This window comes from Acipenser ruthenus, chromosome 9 (genome assembly GCF_902713425.1).
Source record: "Acipenser ruthenus chromosome 9, fAciRut3.2 maternal haplotype, whole genome shotgun sequence".
Lineage (NCBI taxonomy): Eukaryota > Metazoa > Chordata > Actinopteri > Acipenseriformes > Acipenseridae > Acipenser > Acipenser ruthenus.
In genome coordinates this window covers 24,796,516-24,811,599 of record NC_081197.1, presented here as the reverse complement: position 1 = coordinate 24,811,599, position 15,084 = coordinate 24,796,516, and the positions used below count along the sequence as shown (strand labels likewise).

Below are 15,084 nucleotides of genomic sequence, written 5' to 3'. Positions count from 1 at the left end.
CCCGCCAAATTCTTGGGATAGCGAACTTCATGGCTCTCTTTTCCCCTCTGTACCATCCTACAAAAATACATTTATTTCACCCATGACTAATGTGTAAGAGATTCTCGCAACATTTTTCATATATTATATATTTTTTCAATAACATTGAAAATTGTAAAACATTTTAAAAATTAAAAACTTTTACAATTTTAAAAATTTTAACAAATTTTATAACATAAAATTCCAAGCAACAATTGTCCATCTTACCTTCCAGAGTTTTTTTGCAGTGCTCGCAGGTGAAATGAGGTGCCCAGGGTTTGTCTTGATCCCCGACAGGCATGCCGAAATATGCCTTGTAGGCTTCACACATCTTAGCAGATGCTTCCACGGAGTACTTTTTCGCTCTTGTCTTGATAAATTGGCCGCAGACATAGCAAAATGCGTCTGCCGGATGCTTGCAGCCTCTTGATGCCATCTCAGAAAAATGCAGATATGTATCCACTTAGGCAGCTGGAACTAAACTGAACTGGTGGGCTTAAGGCCCCTGTATTTATACTACTATTTATATTACTGGAAAGTTCTAGAAGTTACTCCAAGTGTAGTCAGCACTGAATCTATCTGGAATGTTCTGGAAAATAGGTAAATTTCAAAATATTACTGTCCTGGTCACAAAAGCAAAGTTTGTGGGGAATAATAGCCATTTTCTATACTTTTGAGGCATAAGCAATTAGGAAATAACACTTACTACCCAGGAACAAAAAAAAAAAAAAAAAAAATTGTTACACGGTGATTAACAGTAATCAAGTGTTTACTGTTTTGTGTGAGAAAAAATAGTTTCTCATTGTGTATTTTTTTGTTTCTTTTCACAGAAATTCTAGCGCACCTGTTGGACCGAGACGTGCGCTTTGGGTTAACACTGCTTGCAGTTTTCTCACCTCACTCACCTTGCGCTGACGTGTACAGACGACCAGAGCCTGTACTGTTTACCTTTTTGGTTTGTTGTTTGTGTTTGTTTCGTTGTAGACGAGGAGTGAGCCGCGGACCGGCAGACAACAGCACGTTTCTGCACAGCACAGCACAGCACAGCACTGCACCGCACCACACTCACTGGCACTACGTTTCCCAGGACTCGAGCGCGCACACTGCCGTGCACGGAGGACGGGGGACGGACAAAGTCTAGTTTTGTTTGTTTTTTTGTTTGGGATTGAAAGCCTACCCCCCAATACCATTGTTGGTAAAGGGGTGGACTACTTTTGTTATTATTATTTGTTATTATTAAAGACACAGATTGTTTTTGGGAGAAAAAGCTGTTTGGACATTCTTTTTCATTCACTGTACCACTGCACCTGACGACATTTGGTGTTCAGAAGAGGGATTACAATGGACCCAACTACATTGGCAGCGCTGTTGGAGGCGCAGGAGCGGAGGCATCAGGAATCCTTGACGGCCATGATGGAGAGGATGCACGGCCTGTTCCTGGAGGTTAATTGGGGGAGGGAACCGGTGGCTCAACTAGCAGTACCCCTACCAAGGGTAAAGGTAGTGAAGATGTCGCTGGAGGATGACCCCGTGGCTTACTTGGTTGCCTTTGAAAGGCAGGCAACAGCAGCTCAGTGGCCTCGGGAGTGGTGGACTACCCAGTTGGGCCCCAATTTGATCGGAGAGGCCCAGGCAGCCTACCAAGCCCTGACACATGAGCAAGCCCTGGTGTACGACCAGGTGAAGCAGGCCATTCTCCAGTGGCTTGACATCACGGAGGAGACACACCGCCGCCGGTTCCGGGAGTACCAGCGACCCCCAGGACTGCGACCCCGCGTAGTGGCCCAGCAATTAGTGGATCATGTGACCCGGTGGCTCTGCCCCGGCACCAACGATGCAGAAAAGATCACTGAGCTGATTGCCATAGAGCAGTTTGTGAAGGTGCTGGAGCCGGACACCCAGAACTGGGTCACCAGGCATCGACCCACCACGATATAGGCAGCAGTCTGATTGGCTGAGGGCTATGAGGATGCATTGGCGTCAGCTCCCGCTCCTCCCTCAAACCGCCCCCGGACGATGGGTTCAAGGACAGGCCCCCCCCAGCACTTCACCCCCTCCCCCCATGGGGCTACTTCTCATCAACAACCCACGAGCGGCCTTCCTCCACACCAATGGAGGGCAAGGTCGACCCCCAGCGGGGTGAGAACAGAGAACCCCTCCCCACTGCCAAACCGGCAGCAGGACATACAAGCTCCGTGGGCGCCCTTTCACCCCACTTGCTACCGGTGCCATGAGGTCGGCCACCTCGCCCGGAATTGTCCGGCGGCGATGGAATGTGGTGCGGCCTCCCATTATCTACCAACAGCACCAGGTAAGTCCAGGGGTAATGATTGGGAGGGGCCTTGCATTGTTGATGTACGGGTTGGTGATGTGAGCACCCACGCATTAGTGGACTCGGGATGTGGGCAAATGTGTGGTCAAGCGGGGTAGTGGTCATTTCCTGTATTCATGGGGATAACAAGGACTACCCCCTCACTAAATTAGATTTGACTATTGGATGTCATACCCACCGCGTAATCGTGGCAGTGGCTGCAAAGTTGCCCTATCCAGTTATTTTAGGTCAAGACTGGCCGTATTTTGAAACTATGATTAATAAAACGGTAAAGCCAGTCTCCCGTAAGACCATGGGAGCAGCGGGAGAAACTATTGGGAAAATCTTCCCGCTGCAAGCCGATTTGTTCCATTCCCGATTTCGCCCGAAAAAAACAAAAAGAGAGCGAAGGGTTGAAAAATGGGAAGGAATGTCAATGAGACAAGGCTGGGGTTTGTTGGGGGAAACTTCAGGGTCTGTTAAATGCAAGGGAAAGGGGATTGGGACTCAGAGTGACCTGCGGGGGCGGGTTACTGAGGCCCCGAGTGCTGAAGCTGCTGTAGATCTACTCGATATCCCGAAATTCTGGGACCGAGATGTGGACCTAGCGTTGGAACAAAAAAACGATCCTTCGCTGGCACACATCTGGGGGCAGGTTCGGTCTATCGAGGGGAAGGATGTAGAGGACAACCGGCCGCTTACATACCCTCACCATATTATTGTCGGGCATTTGCTGTATAGGGTATCCCAAGCCAGAGCCAGAGCACAAGCCAGACTGTAACACAATTACTCGTTCCCCAGTCTTTTCTACGTGAGATCATGAGGTTGGCTCACGATGTCCCCTGTTCGGGCCATTTAGGTAGCGATAAGACTCGGGAACGAATATTGGCTCGATTTTATTGGATGGGAGTCTATAGTGAGGTGACATGATATATAGCGGAGTGTCCGGAATGTAAGCAAGTAGCGCCGGGGCGGGTTCACCCGGCCCCGCTGGTCCCACTGCCCCTGATCTCAGTTCCCTTTGAACGCATTGCTATGGACATGTTGGGTCCATTGAGTCAGTCTGACTCTGGATATATGCACATTTTGGTAGTGGTGAACTACGTGACTAGATATCCAGAGGCAGTACCATTGAGATCCACGAGTGCCGCAGCCATTGCTCGAGAGTTAGTACAGATTATAGCGAGAGTAGGGATTCCAAAAGAAATCCTCACTGATCACGGAACAAACTTCATGTCACAATGTTTGAAAGAGTTGTATAAATTGTTGCAAATTAAGTCCATTCGAACCTCCATTTACCACCCGCAGAAGGACGGTTTGGCAGGAACGTTTTAATCAGACTTTAAAACAGATGCTGAAGCGGTTTGTCAACCAAGAGCAGAAACATTGGGCTAAACTCCTCCCCTACGTGATGTTTGCAGTGAGAGAGGTGCCTCAGAGTTCGACCGGGTTCTCTCCCTTTGAGCTGCTGTATGGGAGGCAACCACAAGGTATCCTTGATCTTGTGAAAGAAGGGTGGGAGGAGCAAACAAAAACTTCCAAAAACATAGTCAAGTATGTAATCATGTTAAGAGACCGTCTAGCATTGGTTGGTCGTTTGGCGCAAGAAAATCTAAATCTAGCTCAGCATCGCCAGGAGCAGCAGTACAATAAACAAGCATGAATTCAGACTTTTCGACCAGGTGATAAAGTACTGTTGCTCCTTCCCTCGTCGGAGTCTAAGTTGTATGCTAAGTGGCAGGGGCCATATGAGGTGATACTGGGAATTTGATAATGTGAATTATGAAATTAGACAACCCGATCGCCAAAATAAGACCGAAATTTATCACATTAACCTGCTAAAACCCTGGAATGAAAGGGAAGCCCTAATTATAGCTTGTGACAGTTTAGAAGAGGATTTTGGTCCCACTGTCAATCCATTGGCTACAGCTAACATTCCGATGGGGGAACAGTTATTTCCGGATCAGAAATGTGAGCTCCACCAGTTGGTGGAAAGGTTTAGTGATGTTTTTCTGACTTGCCCGGCAGAACTAATGTTATTTCTCACGTTATTATTACTCCGCCAGGTGTCAGGATCCGAGAGAGACCATACCAGATCCCGGAGAGTCGCATGGGTCCCGTTCGCAAGGAGGTGGAGGATATGCTCAAGCTTGGAGTCATTGAACCTTCCCGGAGCGAGTGGTGCAGTCCTATCTGTGTGGATTTCAGAAATGTTAATGCCATCTCCAAGTTCGATGCATATCCAATGCCCCGAGTGGATGAGCTCCTCGACCGACTGGGTAAGGCACAGTTAATCTCGACCTTGGATCTGACGAAGGGATACTGGCAGAATCCACTCACTCAGAGCTCAAGAGAGAAAACTGCTTTCTCTACCCCAGATGGCTTGTTCCATTTCCGGACCATGCCCTTCGGGTTGCATGGAGCTCCCGCCACCTTTCAGAGACTGATGGACCAGGTCTTAGCTCCCCATAATCAGTATGCAGCCGCGTACATTGATGATGTGGTGATTTTTAGCTCCACCTGGAAGGAGCATATTATGCAAGCAAACCACAGTTCGCAGGATATCAGCACCCCTGTCATAGATGTGAGGAGGACTTGCATGGACACAGTTAGTGATGAACCTAATGATCCTTGTGAACCCGGTCAGACAAACCAGCATGAGAGAGAAAAGAACCTCAACGGGCACAAGCCTGGAGTTAAATGGCCAAGAGCTTGTGAGAAAACTGCATGGGACACAGTAAACACAGATCTCTGTGTTGCATTGGAAAGATTAAGTGGAACAGTTGAAAAGAAGCTGGATAAATTTGGGGACATCATCTACGCATATGGAAGCGAGAGGTTTGGAGTTGAAAAAAGGAAGGAAAAAGTACAAACTATTCCTGGAAAGTCTAGATGGCAGTAGGAGATTGAACGCTTAGTTAGAGAAAGGAGACAGCTGAGGAAGCAATGGAGAAGAGCAGAACAAAGTCAGAAGGAGGGACTCAATCTCTTACAAAGGGTCATAAAAGATAAGCTTGCAACATTGCGCAGAGCTGAGCGCCTATGGAAACGCTACAAAAAGAAGGAGCCTGTGAGAGCTAACTTTTATAAAGACCCATTCAAATTTGTAAAGAAGTTATTCACCAGTGAGAAGAATGGCACACTAAAAGCATCTAAGGTTGAGCTGGAGAGATATTTGGAGGAAACACATACAGATTCAAAAAAGGCAGGAGCCTATGTCAATTCCGTCAGACATCCCACCTATCAATCCACCAGAATACCAAATGGAGGACTGTGCACCTAAGTGGAAAGAAGTAGAGCAAGCTGTGAAAAAAGCAAGGGCTTCATCATCTCCAGGGCCTAATGGAGTTCCGTACAGAGTGTACAAGAGTGCTTCAGGAGTTCTACGAATTCTGTGGAAATTGATGAAAGTGGCATGGCAAAAACAGGTTGTACCAAGAGCATGGCGCCGAGCAGGTGGAGTCTTTATACCTAAAGAAAAAGATTCTACAAGCATCAGTCAGTTTCGTCCCATTTCCCTATTAAACGTAGAAGGCAAGATTTTCTAAAGGATTATTGCTCAGAGATTGTCAGCTTACCTATTAAAGAACTGCTTCATTGACACTTCAATACAAAAAGCGGGCATTCCAGGTTTCCCAGGTTGCTTAGAACACATCAATGTGATCTGGCAACAAATTCAATCAGCTAAAAAGGAGAGGAAGGAGCTCCATGTGACATTCCTGGATTTGGCTAATGCATATGGTTCAGTGCCACATGAACTACTTTGGGCAGCATTTGATTTTTTCAGCGTACCGATGACAATAACAAATTTAGTGAAAGCCTATTTTGGAGATTTGCAATTCAGTTTTTCAACTTCAGAATTCAGCACTACATGGCAATGCCTAGAGGTTGGAATAATGGCAGGATGCACCATTTCTCCACTGGCTCTTACCATGGCAATGGAAGTAATCATTAGGGCATCAAAATGGGTAGTAGGAGGAGAGCGCTTGGCTTCTGGAATGCGACTACCACCAATTCGAGCATACATGGATGACATGACAACCATGACTACAACAGTAGCCTGCACTAATTGATTATTGGGCAAATTAACCAATAACATTGAATGGGCACGAATGCAATTCAAGCCCACTAAATCAAGGAGCATCTCTATAATTAAAGGCAAAGTAGTAGATAAAACATTCTTCATTAATGGTGAGGCAATACCAACAGTGTCTGAGAAGCCAGTGAAGAGTCTTGGGAGATGGTACGACGGGGATCTAAAGGACACAGTTCGTGTGGGAGAAGTTAGACAACAAGCAGTGGAAGCGTTGAAGAGCATAGACAGCTGCGCTCTACCAGGTAAACTAAAACTCTGGTGCTTTCAGTTTGGTCTACTGCCGAGGTTGCTGTGGCCACTGACTGTGTACGAGGTTTCTTTGACAACAGTAGAGAAGCTGGAAGCTTTAATCAGTTCATACATCAGGAAATGGTTGGGAGTTCCACGCTGCCTCAGCAGAGTGGGACTTTATGGTAAAGGAATACTGCAGCTACCAGTCTCTGCTCTAACCGAGGAGTTTAAGTGCGCCAAGGTCAGACTGGAAATGACATTAGTAGAGTCACGCGATAAATGCGTAAGGGAGGCAGCACCTGTGTTGAAAACTGGAAGAAAGTGGGCGGCAAAGAAAGCTGTGGAAGATGCAAAGGCTGCCCTTCGAATTGGTGATATCATGGGGCAAGTTCAGCATGGAAGAGGGGGTCTTGGTTTCAGTTCAGCTCCTCCTACATGGCACAAGGCAGCCCCAGCTCAAAGGAGGAAGCTGGTAGTCAACGAGGTGCAAAAGCAGGAGGAGAGGATGAGGTGTATAAAGGCCATTTCCCAGGCCAAGCAGGGAGAATGGATGAGATGGGAGAGTGTGGAACAACGCAAGATTGGCTGGCAAGACCTATGGTCAATGGAACAGAGCAGGATCAGTTTCCTCATCAGGTCAACATATGATGTTCTCCCATCACCACAGAACCTAAACCTCTGGGTAGGAGAGGATCCCTCATGTCCTTTGTGTTCATCACCTGCAACATTAAGGCACATTTTGACAGGATGTAAGGTGGCTCTTAGCCAAGGACGGTTTACTTGGTGCCATGACCAGGTGCTGCGATGTTTGGCCTTAGCATTGGAAGACAAGCGTAACATGACCAATAAGTTGTCACCTGTTCCATCAAAACATTACACACAAAAGACAACATTCCTCCGCCCAGGAGAGCACCCACCAAGAAAAGATGTTAAAACCAATCCTCGCCCAGGACAACTGGAAGCTGCTAGAGACTGGAAAATGCTGGCAGATGTTGGTCAACGGCTTATTTTTCCACCTGAGATTGCCATCACTAACCTTCAACCAGATATTGTCTTGTGGTCTGGATCAGCACGCCTTGTTCACCTGGTAGAGTTAACAGTGCCATGGGAGGATGCTGTAGATGAGGCGTATGAGAGGAAGAAACTGCGGTATGCTCAACTAGCCACTGAAGCGGAACAGCGAGGATGGAGAGTTCGGGTTTACCCAGTGGAAGTGGGTTGTCGAGGATTTGTGGCACACTCTACAACCCAGTTTCTCAGAGACGTCGGATTCAGTGGCCAAGAGTTGCGTCGCACAGTGAAGAACTTATCTGAAGCAGAAGAGAGGAGCAGCAACTGGCTGTGGTTGAGATGGAAAGATTTTGGCTGGGGATCTCAAGCACAATAGAAAGAAAGAAACGCTGATGTACAGGTAAGTAAGCTGGGCTGAGTTGAGTGGGGGACGGAGGGGGGTGATGCTGGGACGCCAGAATCACCGTCGAGCCCTCTTGAGGTGTCGTGGGCTAGTCGACGAAACACTGAGGATGGAAGGTGCCCACTTGAAAACCCCAGAGATGTACCCTACTTAGCTCAATCCAGACGGTTGTCATGCTGATGCGCTGGGGAGGCCGCACTGTGGTTGATCCCCGGAGCCAGCATCGCAGCCGTTGTGTGTGCTGATGCGCCAGGGAGGCAAAATAAGCTGATCCCTGGAGCCAACATTACACTTCAGCCATTAACACCAGACTGAAGGATATCTACATCATCATATGGAAGGAAACGTAAATGGATGGAGACACATATGGATCACATTAGTTTACTGTAAAGCTACGTCTTAGTTGGTGCTTATCTTGGCAAGAGCCGAGTTCAAATCAGCATGAAGTTTTAACATCTACTCTCGTGTAATGGAAATCATTAGGCTTTCAGCCGTCCTACCAGTCTCTAAGGGAGGTGGGGCTAACAGCCAAGCTGGGCAAGTGTGCATTTGGCAAACAGGAGACCCAATATCTTGGCTACATTATGGGTAATGGCCGGGTAAAGCCGATCGCCTCCAAAGTCCAGGCGCTGGTGTCAGCTGCGGGACGGCCCTGTATTGGAAAAACCATGGCAACAGGTTGTTTGCAGGGAGGGCTTTGTGGGTACAAAGGGGAAGCAGCTACATCAGTACGCCGCCTTGCGCTGACATGTACAGACGGCCGGAGCCTGTACTGTTTACCTTTTTGGTTTGTTGTTTGTGTTTGTTTCGTTGTAGACGAGGAGTGAGCCGCGGACCGGCAGACAACAGCACGTTTCTGCACAGCACAGCACAGCACCACACCGCACCACACTCACTGGCACTACGTTTTCTAGGACTCGAGCGTGCACACTGCCGTGCACGGAGGACGGGGGATGGACAAAGTCTAGTTTTGTTTGTTTTTTTGTTTGGGATTGAAAGCCTGCCGTGTACCCCCCAATACCATCGTTGGTAAAGGGGTGGACTACTTTTGTTATTATTATTTGTTATTATTAAAGACACAGACTGTTTTTTGGAGAAAACGCTGTTTGGACATTCTTTTTCATTCACTGTACCACTGCACCTGACGACAAGCATCAATACGAGTGTTGCACTGATTAATTTCATCTTTCTGCTGGTGAAGATCAGCTCTGGTGATATCCTGCCTAGCAGTTAGCTGTTTCATAGAGGAAGCAATATCAAACACCTCCTGTTTAAGAGAATTGAGGATAATAGCTGTTTCGGTTACGTTTTGAATCACAGGCAGCAAAGCCGCATCAGTTGCTTCCTGAACTGATCCACAGAAAGTGCGTGCAACCTCTGCCAAGCGACGTCCCAATCATCAGGGCCCAGTGACCTCTTCATACGCTTTCCCTCCGGTGTGGATTAACCAGCGACGTCTTCATACGCTTTCCCTCCAGTGTGGACTGAGAGGAAGCAGCGGGTCCCTTGTGTGAAGCAGCCATTTAAAGATGGTAAGTAGACAATTTTATATAAAAATGTATAAAAAAAATAATATAAGGAGTGTAAGTTGTTCGATTATAAATGAAAATCGCAAAGCGGTAGCAGGAGCTCTAACAGCAAGCAACCATCTCAGTGAGAGGGTCACGTGATCTCTTTAGGTCTTTTACTTAACATCATGTAATCAAAGAAACTACAAAATTATATCACAAAAGTCTACCGGAAGCTTTGTCAGATTTTCAGTAAGTTCTATGGAAAACTACAAAGTGGTATGTAATTCAATATGTTAATGTAACATTATGCAGCAGGTTTCATTCGACTTTATGAATCAAAATGAGTTCATTCTATAGGGTATAGCGCTGTAGATTCAAGCCTGCGAGGACATAGCTCCCTGTGCAGTGGCGTTGGCTTTTATCGCTAATCCATGGGACCATTTTTGTTCCATTTTAATAACATATATTCTACTCAGTTTAACATAAACTCTGACATCTCATTCCCGTGTGTAACATATACAATCTGAGTCGCTGTGCTGCATTTATGGATAAAGCTACCAACTTTCCAAAGCCTAAATCTGCAAATAATTAGTAAATACTGTACAGTTTCCCCCGTGTTCTTTCAATGGAAACTCTTCCTCACCTGTAATAATATTTCAGTAGTTTGGGACAAACACCAATCACAAAATATTTATTGTGGAGAATGTGGAGTATGTGATTTTACAGAGAAGTATGTTGTATATACACATTAATTTGGCATCAAACCTAACTTGGTTTGAGGGCTCGCTGCCTGGCCTACTGGACGAGGCTGAGACCCCCATTGATAAAACAAAGAAATTGTTTTTAAGAAAGGTGGAGATGGGGAGGTGGTGGGTTCCGATGATATCGAAACGCAACTGAGAGGGAAGTGAAGAGGGTATTTATAGTGCTAACAATCTTAATTAGCTAATGTGTAAACTGAATGATTCAGTTTGGTGACGCGGAGATTGGTGTCTGACCCTCCCCGAACTTTAATTATAAATTTCATTTCAGTAGTTCGGGACAAACACCAATCACAAAATATTTATTGTGGCGAATGCGGAGTATGCGATTTTACAGAGAAGTATGTTGTATATACACATTAACTTGGCATCAAACCTAACTTGGTTTGAGGGCTCGCTGCCTGGCCTACTGGATGAGGCTGAGACCCCCAGAACGAACAAGCCGGTCTCAATGCCGCGATTAGTATATAGCCCACTTGAAGGTTTAGCCAACCTTTGACAAATGATCATCAACACACAGGAGAGGAAAACAAAACCCATTTTTGGGATAAACCTCTGGGAATCCATGGCTGATTCGATTGCCCTTCCTCCAGGCAGGCTACTAACGCTTAAGAAAGTACGTTCATTGTGATAGATAGGCAAGCAGGGGGAGAAAGAGATTCTGATCATTGAAGCCCTTTCAGGACTAGTGAAATTTGTGAGTTGCTGAGTGTAGAGCTGGGATGCTGAAAATGAGTTTGTAGAAAAACAGATGCCGGAAATTTGAAATTTTGATGGAGGAAACTCTTATAACTCTATATAGGATGATACTACAAGCATTGAAAATGACGAGGAGTGATCGGGCCATGGCGCAGAAAACCAGAATATGCATTTGTCCACTGTACCCCAGTAGATCCTCTGGTTCCATTGTGGAGACTGGCAGTGGCTTTGGCAGAGAAGGTTTTGTAGTATTCAAAGAAATGGGAACCTCCGAATCTAACTGAGAAGTCTAAAATGATCGCCATACAATTATCCAACTCGCGCCGGTGGTCATAGTGGCAGGGGAGGAAACTGCAGGGGCCTGCAGTGAGGGGGGGCAGGGGTTGGAGGGACCACTATGGGGGCCTGCTGGACACCCATAGTGGCCAGGGAGGTCACTTCAGGGGCCTGCTGGACGCCTGCAGTGAGGTGAGGGTAACCTAAAAGGTTACGTTTGGAGGACCGCTGGGAAGTGCAGAAGGGTGAACGGAAAAGCGGGGCCCTGCTGGGCAACCGTTTGAGGTAAAGAATAGAAGTGGGCTGGGGGGGGCTCCCGAGTGGCGCATCCAGTAAAGGCGCTCCGCGCGGAGTGCAGGATGTGCCCTATAGCCTGGAGATCGCAGGTTTGAATCCAGGCTATGTCACAGCCGACCGTGACCGGGAGTTCCTAGGGGGCGGCGCACAATTGGCTGAGCGCTGCCCGAGTAGGGAGGGCTTAGGTCGGCAGGGGAATCCACGGCTCACCATGCATCAGTGACCCCTGTGGCCGATAGGGCGCCTGTGGTTCTTCAGTGGAGCCGCCAGATCTGTGTTGTCCTCCGGCAATATAGGTCTGGTGGCATTGCTGTGGATCTGCAGTGCGAAAAATGACGGCCTGGCAGGAGCACGTTTCAGAGGATGCGTGTTCCAGCCTCCGTTTCCCGAGTCGACGGGGGGGTTGTGAGCGGTGAGCCGTGGATACAGATAATAATTGGGTATACTAAATTGGGGAGAAAACCGGGGTAAAGAATTGGCGACGACTACATTTTTTAAAAAAGAAAAAAAAAAAAAAAAAGAAGGGGGCTGCGGGGCCCTGTTGAAGCCCGCTGCTGGAAGAAAACCGTTTGACAGAGAAGGGAGCAATATGGGGGCCTGCTGGACACCCATAGTGAGTATTTTTCTGATAGCCATTATAACGTCACTCTGCAAAGCACATCTGGCAGCGGTACTGAAGCGTTATTTACAAGTATAATAAATGTAAAACTGAGTCAAACAAGTGAAGCACTGCTGTTTTATTTGTATGCACATTCATTGCTTTCACATTTTTTTTAAACGTTAAAAAAAGGAAAAACTATAAACTGAATTCAGTACTGAAAACACGTTTCAATACTATTCTCAAAACAACAGGCTGTATTCCAGAGTGCTGTTGGTCCTAGTTTTGCGCTTACATTTGTGTGGATATTTCCCCAAAACAGCAACGGAGATTGACAGTTCATGACTTTTGAAATTAAATCAGCGATAATACAGAATCACATCTTTCTGAACAGCTTCTGTTCAAGTTTAAATTCCAAATGAAGGTAACTCGGGTTCCACCTGTAATTTGTAACTTGCATTTCTTCTCAATAAATTAATTTAATATTTTAACTCTAATTTTATCTCTTCATACAACGTAAAACGTTTTTAGTAAATTAAAAAAAAAAAAAAATTCTTCAAAATTGAAGATTATATAACATGCCTAGGCAATGATCTGCATACAGCTCCCAACAATTAGGCACAAAACCCTGGACCAGGCACATGCAGGTAAGAACTTTAACTTGAAGCATATGTGGAAGCGACTAGTGTAAATCACGGTCAGCACATACTAGCATAGAAACAAAAATCATATCCCTCTTCCCACAGTACATAATGAGTAAAAGTTAAATACATTCATATTTTCTTATGTTTTTTTCTTTTTACATTTGCTTTTGTAATTTCTAAATATTGTGTATATAAAATCAGTGGTCTGATCAGTTTAATAATATATGGTAAGACTAGTGTTTCAAACATATGTTAACTAAAAATAAAAAGTCTTCATGAATTTATATAACAAACATGCACATACTGTACAATCCGCACAGTTACTGTCTTTTCCAATGAGCACACACAGAGGTTGACTGAGTCTAACCGCGCTCCGCGTGAGTTTGCTGTCTCAACATCCAGAGGCAACGGCGATATTCATTGATACATTTTCACGTGTGTGGTCAAATTCAAACATAGTTTGCTGGAAAATATTTCTATTTTTTTTTTTTTTAAAAGGTTTCAAAAAGTGTGGGAACTCTGTTCCATCTACCAATAAAAGTCCAGATGACGACTAACTCAGCCCCCCCGGGAATTTCAAAACTCGGCACCTGTGCTGCAGGGGGCTGCTGGATGCCTGCAGTGAGGGGAGGTAACCTGAAAGGTTATAGTTGGAGGAGAAGGGAGCACTATGGGGGCCTGCTGGACGCCCATAGTGGCCAGAGAGGTCACTGTACAGGCCTGCTGGACGCCTGCAGTGACAAGGGGGTGTAACCAGAAAGGTTACAGTTGAATGTTGACAACAGTGGCGGGTGTCGAAACCCTGGGATGGATCGCGGCAGCAGCTGCTCCTAACTGTAAAACACAGACTCTGGATACAAATGCTCAAAACTGCTGATGAGCAGAAAAAAAAGCATTTCACGGAGAAAGGATCACTATGAGGGCCTGCTGGATGCCCATAGTGGCCAAAGAGGTGACTGCAGGGGCCTGCTGGACGCCTGCAGTGAGGAGAGGTAAAAAGGTTATATTTGGAGCCAGAATGCTCAGGAACTGCTGAATGAGCCTTTGATTGGTGCTGTGGTCCCGCCTTTGGAGTTTTCCAGATGTAGACGCGCTTTGACTAGGGGCGAGCTGTATAGCAACGATCTGTGCAGACGTCATAGCGCCTGTGACGGGAAGGATGCTGCAGAGTGGAGAGAAATAAAGTAAACAAATTCTCCAATAAAGTAAACAAATTCTCCTTACGTGCTGTAGATTTGAATGTGATGTTGTTACTATGAAGATAAAGCTGGAGCCGGGAGATCGTCCAGTCTCTGATGTCAGGAGTTGCGGAGGAACGAGCAACTGGGCAGAGAAGTTTGGAGTGGTAAATACTGCCGACCGAAGTTGTCGTGGAGTTGGCACAGGAAGGGCTGGTTGAGTGGATCTCAGCTCCGGGGAAACGGCAAACAGATCATCATCCGCCGAAACGGAATAATCCAGAATACTGACCATGATGCAGGCATTTACAATGATATCAAAACGCAACTGAGAGGGAAGTGAAGAGGGTATTTATAGTGCTAACAATCTTAATTAGCTAATGTGTCAATTGAATGATTCAGTTTGGTGACGTAGAGATTGGTGTCTGACCCTCCTCCTGAACTTTAATTATAAATTTCATTTTTGTGCGCAGAGGTTGTCTACACTGCCAGCTGGCTGGCAGTGTAGACAACTGCCCGGAAACAGAATGAGGGTCGGTGTAGCACGTGGAGCTGCGCTGTGTGCTGAAGTCAACCAAGCTGCCATCCACCCCACTCCGATCTCTTGTGGGTTGGATATCATCTTGCATCATACAGCACTTAATGAATTCCATATGTAGCATCAGTGGCACAGCTCGGGGGGGGGGGGGGGGGGGTTCTGTGACAACGACAATATAGAAATGATGTCCTCAGCTAATACTAGCATTACAGGAAAAGGAAAAAAGAACTAAAATCTGTGATTTTTTTCATTTGTCTTACTGCCTTTAAACCAGTGGTTTTCAACCTTTTAATTTCAACCTTCAAATACCAGTGTTTCCAGCAGGGACCAGCAGGTGTACCAGTAACTATGTGCAATCTAAAGCCTGATTCGCACAGGAGTAAAAATGACCACATAAACAGCTGGGTTCGGAATCTTTACCAATATCGTGAAATTTAGTCCCGTGCATTTCTTTTATCCCAGAGGTCCTCTGATTATTTTACAGGACATCGGGACCTTCTATAAAATTTCAA

The 15,084-nt window shown here is 46.2% G+C and overlaps 1 protein-coding gene across 1 annotated transcript in view; it reads right to left on the bottom strand.

Moving 5' to 3' along the window:
* The window catches only part of LOC117406232 (dynein heavy chain domain-containing protein 1), a 304,176-nt gene that overhangs the window by 10,024 nt on the left and 279,068 nt on the right, over window positions 1–15,084 (bottom strand). The gene's annotated exons all lie outside the window — the stretch shown is intronic.